Raw genomic sequence first — 12,123 nt, 5'->3', positions numbered from 1 at the left:
GTTTAGAGCAATATGTTTGTAAACATATTTATAACACAGTATTTATATCAGAGATGTCATCAGTGATCACATCAGTGATATCCCTGACCATGTCATGAGTGATGTAATATGTGAAGTCATAAGCAGTGCATTACGGGGGCATAAGCTATACCTAGTTCAGGTAACTGAAACTGCTGAATTTCACTGACTTTGTACGAGTGAAATCTGAGCCTAGCTGTAACGCTTTGTTTTTTTCAGTGAATTTCTAAGGTTGTTTAAACTCTATTTCCTAACTATAACGTCCCTGTAACCTTTGTTTTTTATGTGAATTTGTGAGGTTTTTATTCAATGTTATATTCTAACTGTAACCCCTAACGTTTGACACTGAGTGTGTACATGAGTGTCTCAGTGGGTGTTTGGGTGTCTGAGTAGAATTGTAAGTGGGTGTGAGATCGTATGAGTGGGTCTGCAAGTGGGTATTTGAGTGTCTGAGTGAGTCTGTGTGTGTGTGAGTCTCTCATAGAGGTGGGCAGTGAGCGCCACTTCGCTGGAAGAGTTTGTAGAGTTTTGCCACTCCGCGCTCAGATTGGAATGCAGAGTTTGGCAAAATGTCAGCCAACCGCTGGCAGAGCGTAGTTTAACCGCATGCCCATCCCCAGACTTAATACCACAAGAGAAGTGTGCCAGGAGGCACGTTTGCAGAGTGGTTGAGAAAGGGGGCAGGGCCTCCGATGAGGTCTGACCAATCCTGCTGTGGGTGACTTACCTGTGGTAACAATAGGGGTTCTTGACCCCCAACGGCCCTCAGCAGCCATGGGGACTTTATTCCCAAACCAGTAGTGCACCAGGAGGTCCATTTGCAGAGTGTTTGAGAAAGGGGGTGGGGCTTCTGACAAGGCCCGAGCAATCCTTCAGTGAGGGACTTACTTGTGGCAACAACAGGGGTCTTGGCCCCCAATGACCTTCTACAGCCAAGGGAACTTCATCCCTTAACCAGTAGTGCAACAGGGGGCGCATTTGCAAAGTGATTGAGAAAGAGGGCTGGCCTCCGACGAGGTATGATCAATCCCACTGTGGGTGACTTACTTGTGGTAACAATAGGGGTTCTTGTCCCCCAACGACCCTCAGCAGCCAAGGGGACTTAATCCCCTAACCAGAAGTGGGCCAGGAGGTGCTTTTGCCGAGTGGTTCAGAGAGGGGGTGTGGCATCCAACAAGGTCTCAGAAATGCCACTGTATGGGACTAACTGGTGACAACAATGGGGAGTTCTTGGCCCTCAACAACCCTCAGCCGTCAAGGGGACTTCATCCCCCAACCAGTAGTGTGCCCGGAGGTGCATGTGAAGAGTGTTTGAGAATGGATGCAGTACCACCGACGAGGGTTGAGCAATCCTGCTATGGGGGACTTACTTGTGGTAACAATAGGGGTTCTTGGCCCCAAACGACCCTCAGCAGCCAAGGGGACGTCATCCCCTAACCAGTAGTGTGCCAGGAGATGCATTTTCAGAATGGTTGAGAAAGGGGGTGGGCCTCCAATGAGGTCTGAGCAATCCAGCTGTGGGGGACTTACTTGTGGCAACAATAGGGGTTCTTGTCCTCAAATGACCCTCAGCAGCCAAGGGGACATAATACCTCAATCAGGAGTGGGCCAGGAGATGCATTTGCAGAGTGATTGAGAGAGGGGTGTGGCATCCAACACAGTCTTTGAAATACGACTGTGTGGGACTAACTGGGTTTCTATAGAAATATGGTCCTAACTATAACTACCTACTGCGACCGCCAGTAGGTAACATACAGTTATTTTATTTATTTGCACCTGTTACATTGATACATGATGTTTAGCCTCAACACACATGAATTCTGATTGACAAAAGTACACATAAATAATGAATTTAGGTCAGATATATCGTCAGCTAACCACTTTCACTGAAATTCACAGATTATGCATCACTTATAGCCATGTTCCCGTCTCCAAACAAATTAAAATTTTATTGCAGCACTGAACAGTTCAAACATTTTACTTTAGTGTTCTATGTCTTCTAGGGCTCCACACAGTGGTATTGGCCACCCAGATTATTAGTTGTTATTTTATCTAGATACAGCCTGTATGGTGCCCGGATATACCATGGACTCGACTTCTGTGGTTGCATTTTATTAATCATTTCTGACTTCACATTACAATTAGCTATACTTCTTAACCACATTTTTTGTTGGTATTGGGCCTTTCAGCCAGTGCACAACAAATTCTCTTTTAACCAATATCAATAAGATCACCACAAATCTCATTAGGGCAATATCCAGAATTTTAGGTATTGATGAGACTACTATGTGTGAAATTATATCCATTGTCCCTGACCAATATTTACTTATATGTTACCACCTCCCCACAAGGTGAATGAAATCTACAGCAACTGTGTGGTCGGGAGGCATTCAACCAAAGAAGCTTCACCATTGTGCAGTATAATCTGTGACAGTTTATGTCTGTAACTCATAATTGCTAATTGGACACAACATTAGGATCATGTGCCCACATCCCAAAGGTCACCCAGCTCCTTTTACTATAGTTGCAGTGCCCTGATATTGCCAATTACTCAGTCATAATTTGACATAAAAAACAACCTGTGACACCCAGCCCAGACAGTACTCTGCATCAATCACCTTGCGAGCAGTGAGGTCTTGTGGCTTTTGCAAAAACATTGTGTTGCATGACCTCATAACCATATATGCAAATATGCCCATTGTGCTTGTGCAGCCTTTACATTTTAATTGAGTGACTGTAATAAAGAGACCATTTTTATAAGAAATTGGGTTACTATTTGAGGAGGATGTTAGCCCTTTACAAGTAATAAGTCCCCAATTGTCTTTTTACTGGGAACCAAGTACCCTATTGTAGCATTGGACTCTCTCAGGGTAGTGATGCAGAGCAGTCCAGAGCCTACTCAAGGGAGGTGGTGTAGGCTAGTAACCCTAATTTGCTGGTACGCAACATCCACACTCAATGCATCAATGTCCAGTGAGTGCTTTTCTTTTTAAAAGGAAACATGCTTTTATTACACACACTATTATGTGCTACTCTATTACAAATATATACATTCAGGTTGATAGAAACACCTTTAGTAACAACCTCATGTCATGTTACACCCCTAGTGGGACCTGACCCCTATAACTGCAATATCTCACCACCTATACTAAATGCAACATAAGTGAGGGTTATTATCAATATTGCAAGCCTACTGGCTTTGAAAGGGTAATACATTAGCAAAAGCATTCACATGTTATTCCCCAATGTAAATCCATTGAAGTCAATGAGGAAAGTACCAATATCTACTACAAGTTATGTAGTCTGCAAGAGTAGTACCAACAGTGCAATATGCCATTAAACCTTATAGTGTTATCCATTACCATTTAGAAAAAAGCACTGTATTCCATAATATGTATCTCAGAGTATTTTGTTTAATTTTACCATGCTGCTATTACAGCTTTAGGACCAACCAATAGGGGTCACCACACTCCCAAGCCACATACAAAAGTTCTGGCTCAGGAAAAATGAATAATAGTCTACCCACATCATGTATCCTATCACCTGGGAGACCTAGGGTAACTTTTTTCAGCATTTCTGGGGAGGCTGCTGTACTTTCTGCAGCCCCTCCAATTTTACTGAAAAACCTTTCATGGTGGCCCTGTCTATTTTTTGAAAACAAACCTCTTCAAAAAAAAGGGGGGGGGGGGTTCACCCATTTAACCCTCTGGCATCTGGGTGAATAAACAAGATTATAAACTGAGTAATGCCTTGGGATCAATCCAATCTACAATTAAATGAAGAGGTAGTTTAATTATCTCTTCCTAAACGTCTTATTTTTGTTGAAAAATCTATATTTATGTTTGAATCCAAAGTCAAAGATAATCCAGCAAAGAATGTATACTAACTAATATGTATCAAAAAGTTTTTGCTATTTATTGTACATTTTACATAACATGTATATCTTCTTTTTATAATATATATAGACAAATTATACATATATATACATATATCGCGCGGTTGTACAAGTGGAGTTGACATCTTGATCATGCTCTTCCATCTGCTTGGTTGTTAGCACAGACAAGATCAGGCTATGCGTGTTGCTGGACATTCTCGTGACACCTAGACAAAGGCACGGTGTACAGACAATAAGCCCAGCAGTGGCATCTCTGTCCCTAGGAATGGGTAACATTGCACCAGCCTTTAGGATTATGGGAGCCTCTGGGGGGAAAACTTTGCCAAGGGAGTGCCCCCTACACAATTACAATAAATTGCTCTTTTTGCACCAACCCACCAGGGCCTCGGCTTTCCACACATTTTGGTCTCTGTCTGAGACCTGGCTGTATCTCAAACCCTGTAGGATCAACATGCATGTTGTTAGGCTCATAATGCTCCTGGTGGCCAGCCATCAGGAGCCTTTTCCTCTAGCCTCTAAAAGGTCACTTTTCATATGGGCGCTTGTTTTCAAAGGTTTCTGCACTAGGCCTCTTCTTTGCATATTCTACTGAGGCTCTTTTCTGCTTTGGAGGCATCTTCCAAAGCCCCTACACAGTCAGCAAGCAGAACACCCTCCCTGACACACTACCAAGGCCAAATGGCCACCTGGCCAACTGGCTGTTTTGCAGGGTGCCCGTTCATCAAATGTGGAGTCAGACTCCAGCCCACAGAAGTCCCAGGGGAACACTCCATGGTCCCCTGCAGGTCCGTTCACCCAACTGTTCCTCTGCGGGTAGTAGAGGGTCGGCAGAGCTGGCCCTGGAGAGACCCATCCTAATCCTGGGCAACAGCTGGAATCAGAGATTCAAAGCCCATCCTTGTAGAGGTTACAGGCAGCTTCTTCAAACTGGGCATTTTTAAACTATTGTCGCTCCCAGGTCCACTGTCTCTCTCTTATGCATGGCGTTTTACGTGTGGATAGAAAGTTCTAGAAGACAGGCACCCCTGGCCAATCTCAGTCTGCCACATCCCAACTCCACCCCATCCAAACCCTCCTGCCCAGCATTCAGGGACAATCAAATATGGTGACTTCAAGGTTTCTATGGGAAAGGTTTCATTGATATCCTCAGTTTTCCCTGCAACTGACACAGTTGCTTGACCTATTCCCACCCAAACTTCAAAGAAGACCCCCTCCTATGTTGGCTCTGGAGGTCTGCCCCTACTCCTTTGTGTCTGTGGCTGTACAATCCCAAGTTCAATGTGACAAGCTAATTAACAGATGTATATTTCCTTTGCCTCCATCCTCTTTCTTCATCTATTGTGTGGAGAGAGGCCATTGATTCTTGTGCTGGAGAGCACAGTAATTAACTTGGCCCAGTAGGTGGGACAATTAAATGAAACCTGATGATGAGCTGACTTGAGGGAAATATGACAATTCTCAGTGTCATATGGAATGTATGTGTAATGGCAGGGGCTGCAAATTTACATTTAGGGTACATATTTACCCCTAGATTGATACCTTGCAAGACCATGATGACCTGTATTTTAGTGCAGATTTGCCTGCAATGGGAAATACAGTCTAATGTAGTTTAGCTGGGTTGTTCTCCATACCATCTGGCATGTGCCTTTTTGCCAAGGAACTGTACCTCTTAGTCTGCTGGTTCTCAGAATGACAGCAATGTTAATTGTAGTTCAGTTCTAATTGGGAGGTCAGCTCGCTTGGTGATTTTTAGCGCCAGATACTTCAATTTATTTTCTAGAGTGAATAGTTGCCCTCTTAATCCATTTAATATATCAACTTGTTTTGATATGCTCAACCCTGTTATCATCGCCTTAAAAGTCCCCAGTAGTATTGATTGGACATCTACTGTGTTCTTGTTTAATGTAAAATATTTTCTTATGGGCTTATCTATTTCTGCCTTGAAGGATGTGTCTCTTGGGACCTGCAACAGGACCTCCAGTTTCTTTTCAACCTTGCATTTCCTGGTAATGTGATCTCTAGCATAACTGTCAAGTAGCCAGTTAAAGTGCATGAGAGTATGGCTGTGCCATTACCCAGCTCAACACTGGTGTGCAGAATAGCCAAAAGTATATTCTAGAGGAGAATTTGAGCATAGGTGAATAGAATGAGTGTGCTCTTTCCCCATATTTTGTCCTCCAAGCATCATGTAGATCCAGCTTTTCAGGATAGATGTCAGATGGGATTAATCTCTAAGGGAGTCTAGCACTTATTTGAACTTTTCTCCCAGATCATGTTATTGATCATGTATTTTCAGCATTCAACAGTACATTATATGGAATGTCTCTTGTGGTGCCATTTTGGGACTGTATACATTGTTGATAATGATAGAAAGGAATTGAAGGTACCCACCACTGCTATGTGCTTATTCCTGGGGTCCAGACAAATGTGCTTGTATTTTTAGTCCACTGTCCTGTGGGTAAGTATGATTACCCCATGTGAAACTGAGCTGTAAGACACACAATCTCTATGTTGCCCATACTTGTTTATGAAGCAAGTAGGGTATTCACCCTGCAGGTGTGTTCTTTGAATAGAACTATGGCTACCTCATGTCTGCCAAGATATACCTGTAGCAATCTAACGTTTTTGAAGTTGTTTAGTCCCCTAACATTGCAGAGTAATTTAATGTTGGTCTGAGATACACTTTTCTATATGAGATGTAGTTGCAATGAATGAATGAAGGAATATTTATAGAGCGCATGGTTACCCGGAGGCATCCCAGTGCTAAAAAGGCACTCAGTAAGCTACGAAAGAATTACTGGAAGAGGAAGGTTTTCACCAATTTTCTGAACGTAAGATGATCTGGTTCAGACCGTAAGTGTAACGGAATACTGTTCCAAAGTTTGGCCCCATTATATGAAAACATTCGACCTCCACTGCAAGCACTTTTGATATTAGGCACACCAATTAAACCTTTTCTCCCTGACCTAAGGTTACGATTGGGAACGTACAGTTGATTCCAAGAGCGGATCAGGGGCGGGCCCATTCCTGCCAATGATTTATGAATAATACAAAGCGCTTTAAATTGTACTCTTTGCTGGACAGGAAGCCAATGAAGAATGTCAAGGGCCGGCCTAGCCGAGGAACATTTAGGAATGTTCATCAGCATGCGTGCTGCACAGTTCTGTACAATTTGGAGTCTTTTGATCGTGGCCAAAGGGGCTCCCAGATAGATCGCGTTGGCGTAGTCCAGCCACGACAGTACAATGGCTTGTACGAGTAGACGTCTTGCTACAAATGGCAGCATTGGCAGTACCTTTCTAAATCTTCTGAGCAATCCGAAACAGTTTGCTGCTACTTTACGCGATTGCTCTTTAAAATCCAAGTTGCAATCCATCCAAACTCCTAAACTCTTGACACAACTTTTTGGGGCTGGGGGGGCACCCAAGCAATTAGGCCACAAATGGTCAATGTTAAAGGGAGCGGATTTCCCGAAGAGCATAGGCTCAGTTTTGGATCCAGAAGGAGCTGCTCATCCAGTCAAAGACGTTCTGAAGGCAAGTTGCCAAATCAGGGTCTAAGCGATTGGGTTGTTTTAAGGAAACAATCAATTGAGTATCGTCGGCATAAGAAACCACCTGTATCCCAAATGGGAGGACTGTTTCTGCCAACGAACGCATATAGACATTAAAAATCGTGGGGCTCAGGGAAGATCCCTGAGGAACCCCACAAGTCAACGAAATAGGCTTAGACGAACACTCTCCTTCAAAAAACATAAAAACCCTACTTTGAAGAAATGATTGGAGCCACCTAAGAGCCAGCCCAGTCACTCCAGCAACCCTCAATCTCTGAAATGAATGCAAAATAAATTGTACCTGAAATGCCATCTCCTTACCCTCAACAGGAATAACATGCCAAACAAAAACACAGACATTTGCCAACCGTACAAGGGGCCAGGGTTAGTGCTCTCTTGCCTGTCTCTACCATCCCTGGGGTATGGCAAAGACTCCCCCTACTTGCCTAGGAGCTACATTAATACTTTAATGTCAACAAACAACAGTTTACTAGTGGTCAACTATTCCAATATTGGCAACGTAGAATACATGTTACCATTAAGATTGTGTATAGTTGTCCATGTCTAATAGGTATTTTTATCCTCATGTGGCAGATCTGTTCCGTAATCATTATCCCTCAGATTGCTGTGTGTAGTTGTCTTGTCTTGTTCATATTGGTATATGCATTGTAGTGCGGCTTTTGTATCAATTGTTGAGGTTGTACCTAAGAGACTGGCCCATGAACCAGGGCTATGCAAGTTCTCTCAGCAATAAAAAACAGCGTGAAATTGGGTTTCTAAAAAATCAATACTAAGAGGGCCTCAACAAATGCCTCTATGTTTCTAGTGTTTGTGGTTTCCACCACTGCATATGTTGCTATGCCTAGAGGTTCTCATTCTTGTTCCTTACTAGTCCTAGAATTTTTCCTATCTCAGAAACCTTTTTTGATATTTCTGACATTTTGAATATTCTCCTCCACCTCCATCTCAGAGGATATTCTATCAAATATATTGTGGTACCAAATCGCAGTAATGTGTAGATGGCACAGATTGTGCCTTTATGCGTTAGTAATTGGTAAGCGTCTTCCCTTAAGCCTGCACAATATACTATACGATTTGGAACTTTTTGAAAGTAGGAGATGGGATACATTCTGGGCCCGATTTACAGAACTAACGTAAGACAAAATCCTAAACTTACTACCATTTTGGTATTCACAGAAGGCACTTACTCATTTTGGTATTCACAGAAGGCACTTACTATTTGATGAGTAAGTGCCTTCTGTGAATACCAAAATGAGTAAGTTACTCAAAATTAGTAAGTTACTCATTTTGGTATTCACAGAAGGCACTTGCTCATTGATGCGTAAGTGCCTTCTGTGAATACCAAAATGAGTACCAAAATTAGTAAGTTACTCAAAATGAGTAACTTACTAATTTTGGTATTCACAGAAGGCACTTACTATTTGATGAGTAAGTGCCTCCTGTGAATACCAAAATGAGAAATTTACTAAAAATGAGTTACTTTGCTCAAAATGAGTAAGTTACTCATTTTGGTATTCACAGAAGGCACTTGCTCATTGATGCGTAAGTGCCTTCTGTGAATACCAAAATGAGTAAGTTACTATAAATGAGTAAGTTACTAAAAATAAGTAAGTTACTCATTTTGGTATTCACAGAAGGCACTTACTCATCAATGAGTAAGTGCCTTCTGTGAATACCAAAATGAGTAAGTGCCTTCTGTGAGTTGCAAAATGAGTAAGTGCCTTCTGTGAATACCAAAATGGTAGTAAGTTTAGGATTTTGTCGTAAATTAGTTCTGTGAATCGGGCCCACTGTGTTGGATTGAAAAACTGGACTATTTGCAGGTTACTCTGAGGGTAAGAATAAAAGTCAATAAAATGCCATTTTCCTATTTTCACACCAACTTGCAGGCAGCATTTAGGAATGTATTTTTAGATGAAATTTTCAAGCCCTGGTTTCATTTTCTTCGGGAATGCAGCCTTGCGGTTTCGAAGATGGGACAGTTAACATTTTAGATATGTCGGCGAATGAGTATCAAACAGTGCTTTAGCTTCAGTTTCTCATACTTTGTTATGTGTGCTTAGACAACACCAACATGTCAAGTACCTTTCTCAGTCCTTTTAGTATATTAGCCATTTAACTGACTATCCACAGCGATTTCAACCTATCAAAAAGAGCAAAAATATTCTTCTTTAAAGACATGAACAAAACACATATTGGTAAGCTAGCATGGAATAAAACATTAGAGTAGCAAACTATGTAAGCCATGAAATGGACATCAAGCAGCCTTGCTTTAGGGTTTGAATATCTTTGCATAAAAGTATCAGCAGATTTATATACACAACAAAACACAGAATCAAAAGTGGAGAGTAATTTTGTGCTTCAATTAGAATTTTTTGTAAACCAATTTTCAAATATAGAATCAAAATCTATGTTTATTCTTAGCAAACTCCACAGGAAGTAAATTCTAGTTGATCTTTGCTCAGAGTAATTATCAGTGGCTGGGATCAGTTCAAGCCAGGCACCCATTTTGTTTTGTTTTTCTGAGTAACATCCTAATTGCAACAGATATGCCCAGACAAAGTGACAGCAGCTCATTATGCCACAGGGCTAAAGCTGCACTTTTGTATAGAAAGCTCATGAGATAGCAGTGTGTTTTAGAATAGGTTCCGCCCATTTAGTACACACAAATGTTTTGCTCTTTTTGATCACAAAGTTTAGAATTTTTTACTGTGGGCAAAGTCTCACTACTTGTGCTCACCCACAGTAATCACACAGTAAACAGACTGCTCATGTTTACAGCAAGTGTCAGCCTTCTAAGATAAAGCTGCTGTGAAACAGCTAGGGTAAGGGGCACTTTGCTGGTTACACATGAAAGATGAACATGTTTGAATGAGTGTAAGGGCTGTGTGTGTACACTACCATTGTGTGCATCCCAGTAACTGCACACAAGTAGCCAGATGCAGAGTTGAATCTGAAGAGCAGGTATTGACCTGGGATATGCCTTGTAATGTTAGCAGCGCTCATGTGGTTTACTGTCTTGTCTGCAGTCACACTTTATGAAATACATGGAGGAAATCTGCCCTAGAGTGCAGTTGTGATTCCCTTTGAAAGGACTAGCAGGAAAAAAAGCCTGAGGCTCTAAAGGACTAGGGCTATGTCCAAGTTAGCCCCAAGATCAATGGGTCTCTTCAAGGGCCAGTAAGGCTGGTCCCTTTACACCCCCTATGGAGTAACTGGAGGAAAGATATGACGTTCTGTGCCCAAGAAGAAGGAGAGGAGCACTAAAGACAAAGACTAGGAGAAAAACTAGTGCAGGGAGTTAGTTTTGTTTCTTTTGGTCTGCCAGGTTCATCCAGATATCAAAATGGTGTGAAACGTGCACCAAGATGGAGTATACAGGTCCCAAGATCATATATTTCATCTTATGGGTTGGCCAGAGTTGTCATATTTCTCTGGCTCAGCTCAGAATCAGAGCCCAGGCCTTTTGCCAGCTTGCTGGGGAGAGCTAATTACATTGCTTCCCAGCAGAGAGAATATTAGCCTCCTCATAGCAATTAACAGTGTTCCATCAACTCCTTAGGGGGAAGAGGTAGAGGAGAAAATATGCATCTGTTAATTAGCTGTCCCACTGTACCACGGCTGGGACAGCGCAGGCTCACTGAACAAAGGAGGAAGCCCAGACAACTAGAGCCAACACAGGAGGGGGGTTCTCTTTGGAATTTTGGTTGGAAAGGCTCAGGCAGTGATGTCACTGAGGGATAGAGATAAGGTTCCCAGAGGAGACCAGAGGAGATGTGAACAGCACCAACTTAGACTATTTTAAGATGCTGTTCAGGAGGGTCGGGACAGGGGTGGAGAGGTGATGTGGAGTCCTAGGATTATCAAGTGGTGCCTGTCTTCTACAACCTTCCACCCCAATTAAAAAACGTTTGCACAAGGGAAAGAGAATGCTTTTTTTGCTTTTTACTTGGACTGCATCAGCTGCAACAGCCACGGACAACTGGAAGGAGAAATCCCTTATGCCATAAATGACCAAGGACTCTGCGCCAGCTGACCCCAACACCTGTGAGTGTAAGGAGGCTATCCCACCTTACCCCCACCCCCCAGAGGACCAGTTGGGGAAATATCTGGACTTCTGAGACCCAGAGATTGAGAGGAATACGCAAGACAAAGACCAGGAGAAAACCTGGTGCAGTGAGCAAGTGGAACCAGCTTTCTGATAAATACACTATTTGGATGCCAGGAGGCCTGCTGAAACCCATCCTAGTGGCTAAAATTCACTACCAGGATTAAAATGAGTCCAAGTGCAAAGAAATCAGTCCAAAGGGGCCTGAGTTATTGGCCTCGGAATTTTCTGCCCATTTAAACTTGTCTGCATTCTGCGAAAAGGCACGCCTTACTAATAACATAATTGGGTGAGCGTGCATGCATGATGCTCCCTACCCCATGTTGGATTGCCCCCAGGGCTTCATCTCCATGGGGGTGGGTGACACAATCTGCATAGGGTCTAGCAAGGGCAAACAATTCAGGGTCTAGCAAGGGCCAAAATGGAAATGCAGGGCCCAGGACTCTGAATTTACTTCCCATTTAAACCTGACAGCATTTTGCGATGGAGCACACCTTACTAAGAACTTAGTTGGGTGACCGTGCATGA

The sequence above is a fragment of the Triturus cristatus genome, chromosome 2_1 (assembly GCF_964204655.1).
Source record: "Triturus cristatus chromosome 2_1, aTriCri1.1, whole genome shotgun sequence".
In the NCBI taxonomy this organism is placed as follows: Eukaryota; Metazoa; Chordata; class Amphibia; order Caudata; family Salamandridae; genus Triturus; species Triturus cristatus.
This window is presented reverse-complemented; position numbering follows the sequence as displayed.